This window comes from Dermacentor silvarum, chromosome 9 (genome assembly GCF_013339745.2).
Source record: "Dermacentor silvarum isolate Dsil-2018 chromosome 9, BIME_Dsil_1.4, whole genome shotgun sequence".
Classification (NCBI taxonomy): Eukaryota; Metazoa; Arthropoda; class Arachnida; order Ixodida; family Ixodidae; genus Dermacentor; species Dermacentor silvarum.
Window position 1 is genome coordinate 121,032,390 of NC_051162.1, and position 9,856 is coordinate 121,042,245.

At 46.4% G+C, this 9,856-nt stretch overlaps 1 non-coding gene across 1 annotated transcript; it reads left to right on the forward strand.

Moving 5' to 3' along the window:
• The first annotated feature begins 202 nt into the window (after window positions 1-202).
• Window positions 203-295, forward strand: Trnay-gua (transfer RNA tyrosine (anticodon GUA)). Its single transcript has 2 exons — window positions 203-239; window positions 260-295. It is a non-coding gene; the product is annotated as a tRNA-Tyr (tRNA).
• Window positions 296-9,856: the final 9,561 nt, after the last annotated feature.

Here is a 9,856-nt window from a genome sequence, read left to right on the forward strand (position 1 = left end):
ACTTGTAGCTCGCGACAACAGCCTCGATTACAAAGGAAGAAAGCGCGCAATCGCTCATTTCTACTCAAGGACGACCCTATGACTCTAGAAACACACACCTGCGCGCTGCGTTCCACGTACCATGCCTCTATTATCTCGCAACCAGGCCACCTTGCATGCAGCTATGCAATCCAGACAAGTCGGTAGACGCACGGTAAGCGCCCCGTCGATAGCTCAGTTGGTAGAGCGGTGGACTGTAGAGGTTTCATCCAAAGCGGACATCCATAGGTCGCTGGTTCGAATCCGGCTCGACGGACTTATCTTTTTTTTCTGTTCTTATTCTTGCAGGATTTTGTTTACCATTGTGTTACAATCAAAATGAAAAAATCTATGTCAAACCAACACAGACGCTTTGAGCCGAAATGCAGTTGGCTTTTAAACGTATATGCAACGGAATTGGTGGCAAGGAAAAGAAAACACAAACGTGGACGACAGAGAATGTCATTGCGATGAATTTCATGAAATAGCAAGGAATGCAGTCGGTCGACGTGAGAAAACTTGGGAGGACGCTTGAGCTTCGCTTTTAAGAGTGGAACGCGATGGCATTCAAATATCTCTGACTGCTTCTCACGCTTCCCGACAACTGCAGCTAAGCAACCGTGATGTTTACCGGGAAACACTGGCGGCGAACGCTATGCACGAAGGCGAGCTTTCTGGTAGAAATGCGGCCTCTTGGGTGGGGCGATCCCGGAGATATTGCACAGCCGCGCTCAAAAAATTGCATAATTTTCAGGTTTCCGTTTTTGTTTCGCACTTTTAATATTTCAGTCTGAGAAGATTTAACATAAAAAGCATGCGCTGTGGGTGTTTTGTTTCATGACATTTGTTTGTGGATTGTCATTCTCAAAATTCCGAAGATTAGCTTTGCCAAGAATGCAGGACAAGTTATGAGCAGAATTAATGATAGAATGGTGTGGCATACCTAAATATATTGGAGGGCCTGCGTGGTTGGGGATGATTTTCTCGGCCGCGGGCGCCAAAGCCGACACAGACGCCGGATTTTCTGCGACACGGGGCCCTTAACGCTATCGTGTTAAAATGATAACTGGATATCGCTGGGAGAGGTATTTTAGATGCGAAGGAGCTTATGGTCGGGGCTATGTCCCTCCCTCCATCCGCCGTGCGGCGTCCACACGCCTACTGCGCATGCGCATCCTCCTCCCCCTCCTCTCATTGTCTCATGTCCTCTCCTATCGGCATTCCTCCTCTTCGACGCTACTCTCTCCGGATTGCGCAACGAATGGCAACACCTTCGGCTCCGCGTCCGTAGCTAGGGGCGCTGCGATGCACAAGGGCGTTCGTTCCCGACGCGCTCTCTCTTTCTCTCTCGTCCGTAGCTCTGGACCAATAAAACAACACTGTATATACTGTACACATGTGTTGTCACTCATTTGCATGTTTGAGCGGGCAATGTACGGGGGATTCACGGTCACCCGAGAAAGATAGCGCGCGTCGGGAACGAACGCTGATGATGATTTTATGATGATGATTTATTGGCATCCCCTTTGAAACGGGGCGGCGACAAATAGTCACCTAGCCTGCTTGATTTAATCAGGTATACTATACATGTTCTTCATCTTGCATTTTTGTATACCTATCATTATTTTTTTTTTCAAAAATTTACCTTGTACCGCTGCCTATGATTTTAAGAGATCAGGTCGCATCCATCTTTTCCCTACTTTTTTTCCACCAGTACTCTAATCGTCTCTTGCTGATCTCTACGGCTGATCTGTTTATGTTTCCTTCCACTTTAAACCCAAGCGCTTCTGGGAGTTGAACGTTACCTACGGTTCTCGCTGGGTGGATCCCGTCGCATTCCATTAGGATGTGTTGAGTGGTCTCTGGATCTTTACTGCAGCATACACATGTCTCATCTAATTGCGAATATTTGTTCCGATATGTTTTCGTCCTTAGGCAACCGGCTCGAGCCTCAAATAGCAAGGCACTGCCCTTTGTGTTATCGTACAGATTTTCCCTTCTAATTTCTTTCTTCTCATTCTTGTAAATCTCCATTGTCCTTTTCGTTTCCATTCTTTGCATCCAATTCACGGTCTCTATTTCTCTCACTTTCTTTCTGATGACCCCTGGTTGTCTATTTACAGTTTCGATTATCCTGTACTTGGTTGCCAACTTCCTTGACCTCTTCCTCCATTCTGTGTCCACGCTTTTCATGTAGAGATACTTGTGCACTTTAGCCGCCCATTTATTTTCATCCATGTTCCTGAGCCTTTCTTCAAAACTAATTTTGCTTTGTGCTTCTCTGACTTCAAAAGAGGCCCAACCCATGTCTCCATGCACTGCCTCATTTGTCGTATTACCGTGTGCTCCCAAAGCCAACCGGCCTACTGATCTTTGGTTAACTTCCAAACCCGCCAATATATCCGATTTTAAGCATATAATGGCATTTGCGAATGTTAGCGCTGGCACCATTACTCCTTTCCAGATTCCACGCACCACCTCATACTTATTGTGGCCCCACAGTGCTCTGTGTTTCATTAATGCTGCATTCCGCTTCCCCTTTATTTTCAGATTATCTTGGTGATTGCTTGAGTAATTCTTTCCTTCGTTTATGTGTACGCCGAGGTACTTATATTGCTTCACTATGGGTATTACTTGCTGTTGAATTGACACCACGAAGTTACTCGTGTGCTCATTAAAGATCATAATCCCTGATTTCTCTGTGCTAAACTTAAGGCCTAGATTTGTCGCTGCGTTCCCACAGATATTCGCAAGTATCTGTAAATCTTTTTTATTGTCCGCTAGTAGCACAATGTCGTCTGCGTACATCAGTCCAGGGATCTTCTGTTGCACCATTTGTCCATTACGCATGTAGGATAAATCAAAACCTAATTCGCTGTTTTCCAGTCGTCTTTCTATGCCCTTGACGTAAAGCGTGAACAACAATGGTGACAGAGGGCATCCTTGCTTCAATCCTTGGTGAATTCCCACCATTTCATTTCCTTTTCGGCCTTCCCATGCCACTTGTACTTGGTTGTCTCGATATATCTCCCTCAGCAGCTCCACGAAATCGTCATCTATGCCTTCGTATTGAAGAATATCCCACAACAATTCCCTGTCTACGTTGTCATAAGCTCCTTTAATATCTAGAAATGCTATCCATAAAGGTCTTTTCTGAGCTACTGAAATCTCTATGCACTAAGTTAGTACAAACATATTGTCTTCTAAGCGTCTGCCTGGCCTGAACCCATTCTGTAGTTCCCCCAATACACCGTTTTCCTCCACCCACTTCGACAGTTCTAATTTTATGGCTTGCATTGCCATTCTATATATCACCGACGTTACTGTAACTGGCCTGTACGAGCTCGTCTTATCCTTATCTCCTTTGCCTTTGTAGATAAGATTCATCTTGCTTTCACGCCATCCAACGGGAATATTCTTTGTTCTAATCACTTGCTCTATGGCATTAGTCAGCAGTGCCTTGCTTTTTGGACCGAGGTTTTTGATTAGCTGTATTGGGATTTCATCGGGTCCTGCTGCCGTGTTGTTAGGGACATTTTCTGCTGCCTTTTTCCAATAAAAGCTTTCTATGTTGAATTTTGATCTCTCAGGCCTCTCTGTTGTTGCTGGATCTGTTGTCTGAACTACGCTTTTTCTCGTACCGAAGTTATGCCTGATAACGTCTGTGATGTACCGCAGCGCATCATCGCCTTCATAGATGTTACCGTCTTCATCCCTTATAGCCGTTTGCGAGTTTCTAGTTGGAGCTCCGAGTGCTTTTATATGGTTCCAGAATCTTTTTGGGGCGCCTTTGTCTCTTTTGTGAATGTTATGCACCCAACGTTCACTTGCGCCTTTAATTTTCTCTTGCACGAGCTCACTCGCGACCCTTTTCTTTTCTCGGTATGTATTCCATCTAAGGAGCACCTCTTCTTCTTGTAATCCCAACTTTTTGGCTTCTCGATGAACCCTAGATGCCTCTTTACGCTCTTCTATAGCTTGTTTAATTTCCTTGTTCCACCACTTACGTGGTCTCCTCTTTCCAATCCAACAATTGTATTGCCGTGTCCGCCTTATTTCATGCTGCATAACCTCCACCAGTTCTTTATATTCCCAGACTGCTGTAGGAAAAGCCTCAATTTTCTTCTCTATGTTGTTTGCGATCTCTGTTATTTGCTCGTCATTTATTTTTAAAAACTCTGAGGCTATTGGTTCATGTTCTGCGCTGGTATCTCTCCCAAACTTTAATGCTAAACGTCTATGATCGCTTCCCAGGCTATTTTTTCCATTTTCGTCTATTATCATTTGGTCCAGTTGTTCGTAGACCATTTCTGAGACTAAGGCGTAGTCGATACATGACTGCCTGTTTCCGCATTGCCACGTTACCTGTCCATGACACTTATTCTCCCTGTTAACTACTATAAGGTTCTGTTCATCACACAAATCCAGCACTAGAGAGCCGTTGTAATCAGTATATCCGTCTAAATCGTCCATGTGCGCGTTCATATCTCCCACTAATATCACCTGGCCCGAGTTACTGAACTCATTAATATCGCTTCTAATGCAATCGACCAATTCCTTATTTTTTTCCCTGCTATCACTACCTGTCCACAGGTAAGCTACTCCCAGCCACGTCTTTTTACCTTGCCATGTACCACTAATCCATAAACGCCCTTGTAAACCGCAGCGCCCCAAGCGGTCTCCATGCAAACCAGATCTGAAAACTAATGGGAACTTGAGTCAACCCCATGGCTGCTTCGCATACTACTCAGGGTTCCCCTACGGGAAGATGGTGTAATTTTTTGTTTCAGTGAACATAACAAACATCTTCAATGTAATCTGTAACGCGAGAAAATCCCAGAGGAAATAAATTCAAGGGCTTGGGTGGGTCGATACATATAATGCTGTCGCATTACAGTCGTTCAGGTGAAGTATGCTAACCTACCTTCTTTGCCTCTTTCTCCGAGACTGGCTTTGCTGTTCTCGTAGAGTAGACATAGCGGAGGAGAGGGAGGTTATTATGAAGAGCTGAGTTGCTAAGAGGGAAACCATGAAAAAAAAAAAGCTCTGACGTCATACGTTTACAGCGGCGAGTAGGAGTAAAAGCGCAGGCGTTGTTGCGCCGGTTAACAGACCAGAAATAGCGTTCGTATCGTCCAGTCAGACGCTAAAGGACATTTGCCAATGTCTTGATGCGGAGGTGCAATTGAGCATTAGTTGTCATTATTCACTTTATTAAAGGAGCAGAGAAACTAACCAATTCATCACATGCATGACCATCGACACAGCATATAAAAACATAAACACAGTATCTACATAACGTAACGTAGCATAAACTGTACTGTTACGACACATAGCGTCAGCACATTTAGCAATAATGCAAAAAAATAAATTGTCGCAGTTTCACCCGAAAGGCGAAGCATCAATTGCGATAGCAACTTAGTAGAGAGCTATACGAAGTAAGGATAGTAGTTTTATCAGCTGTATAAACTTGGACATGCAGCAGCACCAGCAACGCGCAGAACTGTTGTCGACGCCGTCAGCGTTTTGCCCGCGTTCGCACTGAACGCGCGCGGCGTTTATATATATATATATATATATATATATATATATATATATATATATATATATATATACGCATTTGGTGCCGCAGCTAAACGTCGCCTCCCCTCTCTCTCTCTCTCTCCCTCCTTCCCCCACAGCCTTTTGCGCGACGGCAAAAGTCGCGTTTGCTCTCTATATATGGAAAGGAGGAAGGAGACGCTTAATTCTGCAGCCATTTGGCGCTGAGCCGTGCTCCCTCAAGGGCTGCAGAAGATAGCGCCAACCTTTCCCTTTCCCTCAAGAACCACTTATCATCATCATCAGCCCTTCAGGGAGCATGGCGCAGAACGCGCGTTTGCATGTTCTTCGACGTGGGTTCGCTCCCTGTGAAAGCGCGCGTCCCTCGTGCCCTTTCACTCGCACATATAGCGTCCGGAGCGCGGCGACGATTTCATCGTCGTTGACGTCATACGGAACCTCACGGCGACGGCGACGCTGACGGCGACGCCGACGGCAGAAATCCGCTTTGGAGTGTCCATATAATTGCTATCGCAATAATAACAACTTCGTGTCCACAGATTCCCAGGATGCGTGGCATCCGCACAGCATTTTTCGCACATTTCTCGGAATAAGTATTATGAATGCAGCGCAACATGGCAGACCCGCACGTGAGGCAATTTAAAACTGCACACAACTCATATTGAATACCAAATAACTATAGTGGGGTTTGTTGAGCGGCCCTTCGCCTCCCAGACCTCGAGGTGCCGTGCGCAACAAATACCACCTATAGTGCGCAGGCTTCAGGATAGGCCCAGTGCATTGTTTGTATGCGGTAGTGCGTGCAAGCCACGTTGAGACTTACTTTAGATTACAGGCATACGCTACCTGCGAAAATATTGGGTAAACGTACTGCGCCTTTCGCGGCTTGATTTCTGACATATGCTTGAAGGAATGCAGAGCAGCAATTGCGGCTTGATATTACCACCCTTAATATTAACGCTATACATGAAGGGGAATACCATTAACTTTGAGGAAGCACGTTCATGTTTATGGCGATATCCAACAAAATTGTGAACAAGGCTTCGGTGCGGAAACCGAAAAGTCTCAAAAAATTGTCGCAGTTTCAACCCGAAAGGCGAAGCATCAATTGCGATAGCAAATTAGTAGAGAGCTATACGGAGTAAGGATAGTAGTTTTGTCAGCTCTATAAACTTGGACATGCAGCAGCACCAGAAACGCGCAGAACTGTTGTCGACGCCGTTGGCGTTTTGCCCGCGTTCGCACCGAACGCGACTGGCGTTGGTGACTGTTGCCGGTGCCTCTGGGGGCGGCTCGGAGGTTTTCGACGAGATCGCAATGGGACACTGATGATAAGTGGTTCTTGAGGGAAAGGGAAAGGTTGGCGCTATCTTCTGCAGCCCTTATATAGCAAATTAGTAGAGAGCTATACGGAGTAAGGATAGTAGTTTTGTCAGCTGTATAAACTTGGACATGCAGCAGCACCAGAAACGCGCAGAACTGTTGTCGACGCCGTTGGCGTTTTGCCCGCGTTCGCACCGAACGCGACTGGCGTTGGTGACTGTTGCCGGTGCCTCTGGGGGCGGCTCGGAGGTTTTCGACGAGATCGCAGCCCTTCAGGGATTTGGCGCTGAGCCGTGCTCCCTCAAGGGCTGCAGAAGATAGCGCCAACCTTTCCCTTTCCCTCAAGAACCACTTATCATCATCATCAGGGAGCACAGTTTAGCGCCAACGGGGAGGGGTAAGTGGGAGCATCATCGAGCAGCGTCGGAAATCTTACCTACCTTCTCGCCTCGTAACGTTTTTATATAAATACGCATTTGGTGCCGCAGCTAAACGCCGCCTCCCCTCCCTCCCTCCCGTCCCTCGGCATTTCGCGCCACGGAAGAAGTCGCATTTGCTCTCTCTATATATGGTGATTCTAACGGTGGAAAGAGGCGCAGTTCTTCAGGGAGCACGGCGCAGAACGCGCGTTTGCACTCCGACGTGCGTTCGCTCCCCGTGAAAGCGCGCGTCCCTCGCGCCCTTTCACTCGTACATACAGCGTCCGGAGCGCGGTGACGATTTCATCGCCGTTGACGTCATACGGAACCTCACGGCAACGGCGACGGCGACGACGACGCCGACGCCGACGGCAGAAATCCGCTTTGGAGTGTCCATATAATTGCTATCGCAATAAAACCTTTTATTCCACATCATTTCTGGTCGGCGTTCCTCTGTTTTCCTTTCCATTATACCTCCTCCCGACCAGACGAATCATCGTCGAACCACGAATATCATTTCAAGCGTCGAACCATGGATATCATATTTTTTATAGCGTAAATCATGATGCAGCAACCATCAGCATCCCGCGCAAACCCGCACCGGCGGTGTTCAACACGGATTTTATTAAATTCATAACCTGACGTCTTCTCTTAAGATCACGGTAAATTTCCGCTCGCAGTGCAAATTGATAGAGGCAATATCTGCGACTGTATAGATACAGGCAATATCTGCAGGCAATTACTCTGGCCGTCCGAATGTCTCCTTTTTTCCAGTGCGGGGATAAACACGGCGTAGAATTGAACGCAGTGAGAGCTGGCTAAAATTAGTCTGAAGTTTTCGGGCTAGAGCGTTACGAAGTCCACACAACTCAGTCAGTGACACTCGGTAAGACAGAAAAGATGCCGGAACAACGACTAATGGCGCTACCACAATGAAATTCTTGCTACAGCTCCGCTGATGTGGGTTCTGCAAGCGTCCGTTGGGTCTGAGTTAACCGCCAGTAGATAAAGAATGACTGCACTGTCTTTTAAATGTGACAGAGATATGAGCCTGGTGGCGATTTGGGAACTCTTCCTTCATAAAAGTTACAGAAGCACGTGGAATTGAACTGAAATTCCTGATGTCAAGGACAATGTCGTTAGCACTGCGGTTTTAAAAAAAACGACTTTATTCGTTTCCTCACCTAATGAACCTTATTAAGCTGTAAGATTCAAGTGTTGCGTGAATCACCGCTAATAGGTTTATCGAGCGGGCTCTCTTAACGGAATGTTGTCAGGAAAATTACGTACACGCTTTTTTTTCTCTTTTGGGTAGTTGCCGACTTATAGTTACGGGATCGAGCCTAAATTACTTGAGCGCCAGAAATAATTTTTTTATTCGCCTGAGTTTCCACGTGGGATATAGCGCTGGAATGAAATTACATGAAATCAATAAAGCCCGCTTCACGCGGACAAACCTGCGACGACTACTTATGAAATTAATTACATCCTCTTTATGCGACCAGTCAGAACGTGTGAAAGTGCTGTGCTGTTAGTACTGAAGACTGCCCATTGGTCCTTCCTATTGTACACTTATGCACTAGAAGATATTTCCTACTGTGAATGTTATGCAGATCTAAAACTCACAAACTGGCCCTTCTCTCCGAGGTGCAGCTCACTGGCTCTGGTGTTGCGCTTGTGAGCTCTGTGTAGCTAGTTTTATCCCGGTCGAGGCGACAGCATTTGAATGGGGGTGATGAGAAAAAAGCACGTTAAGTGCCCGTTAATATACCTTAGTGGGCTAAAATTACCCTGGAGTCAATTAGTTTAAGCCGTGCTTAGCCATCAAATCGTGGTTTGGCACGCAATACCCCAAAATTTGGTCATATTATTCCACGCTGCACTGGACAGGCGTTTTGAGCGTGTCGCAGAAATGAGAAACTTGAATTGAAGCTCGAAAGCGTAATTGCTAGCTCCACAGCTTTTCATTGAAGTTATGTAAAAAGAAAGAATAACTTTGTGACAATACTTCTTCAAGTGTTGTACACTTTACCAAAAATGCGGAACTTTTGTCGGAGTTGGAAACAGAAAAAAAAAATATCCTGTGGAGGTGCTAGGTATCGATCCCAGCACCTCTCGCATGCTGAGCGAGCGCTCTACCATCCGAGCTACACCCCCTACAAGGAATCGCTGTATAACGTAACTGCCTTTATTCCGTAACCCCTTCCGCGCTATGTAGAACGGAGAGACCGGAGGTTCCCGGAGGCAACCGGTTTCCACTGGAACGACGTGCTGCATTCGAATCACTTTCATGGGTAATCGCAGTGGGCGCTCGTATTCTTGACCTCTCATTAGTGAGAGATGGTGGCCGGGTAAAGCTTACTCATCTATGGGGGAGTTTGCGAACACTTGCACTCAAAACCACGCAACCAAAAGAAGTTCAATAACGTTGCTGTTTGGCGAGACCTGACGAAATCATGAGCCATTCCTCTCTGCGAAGGTGGATGACCAGCGAAGCTGTTAGCACGTAGCCTCACTGCTCCTCGGGAGTCCGG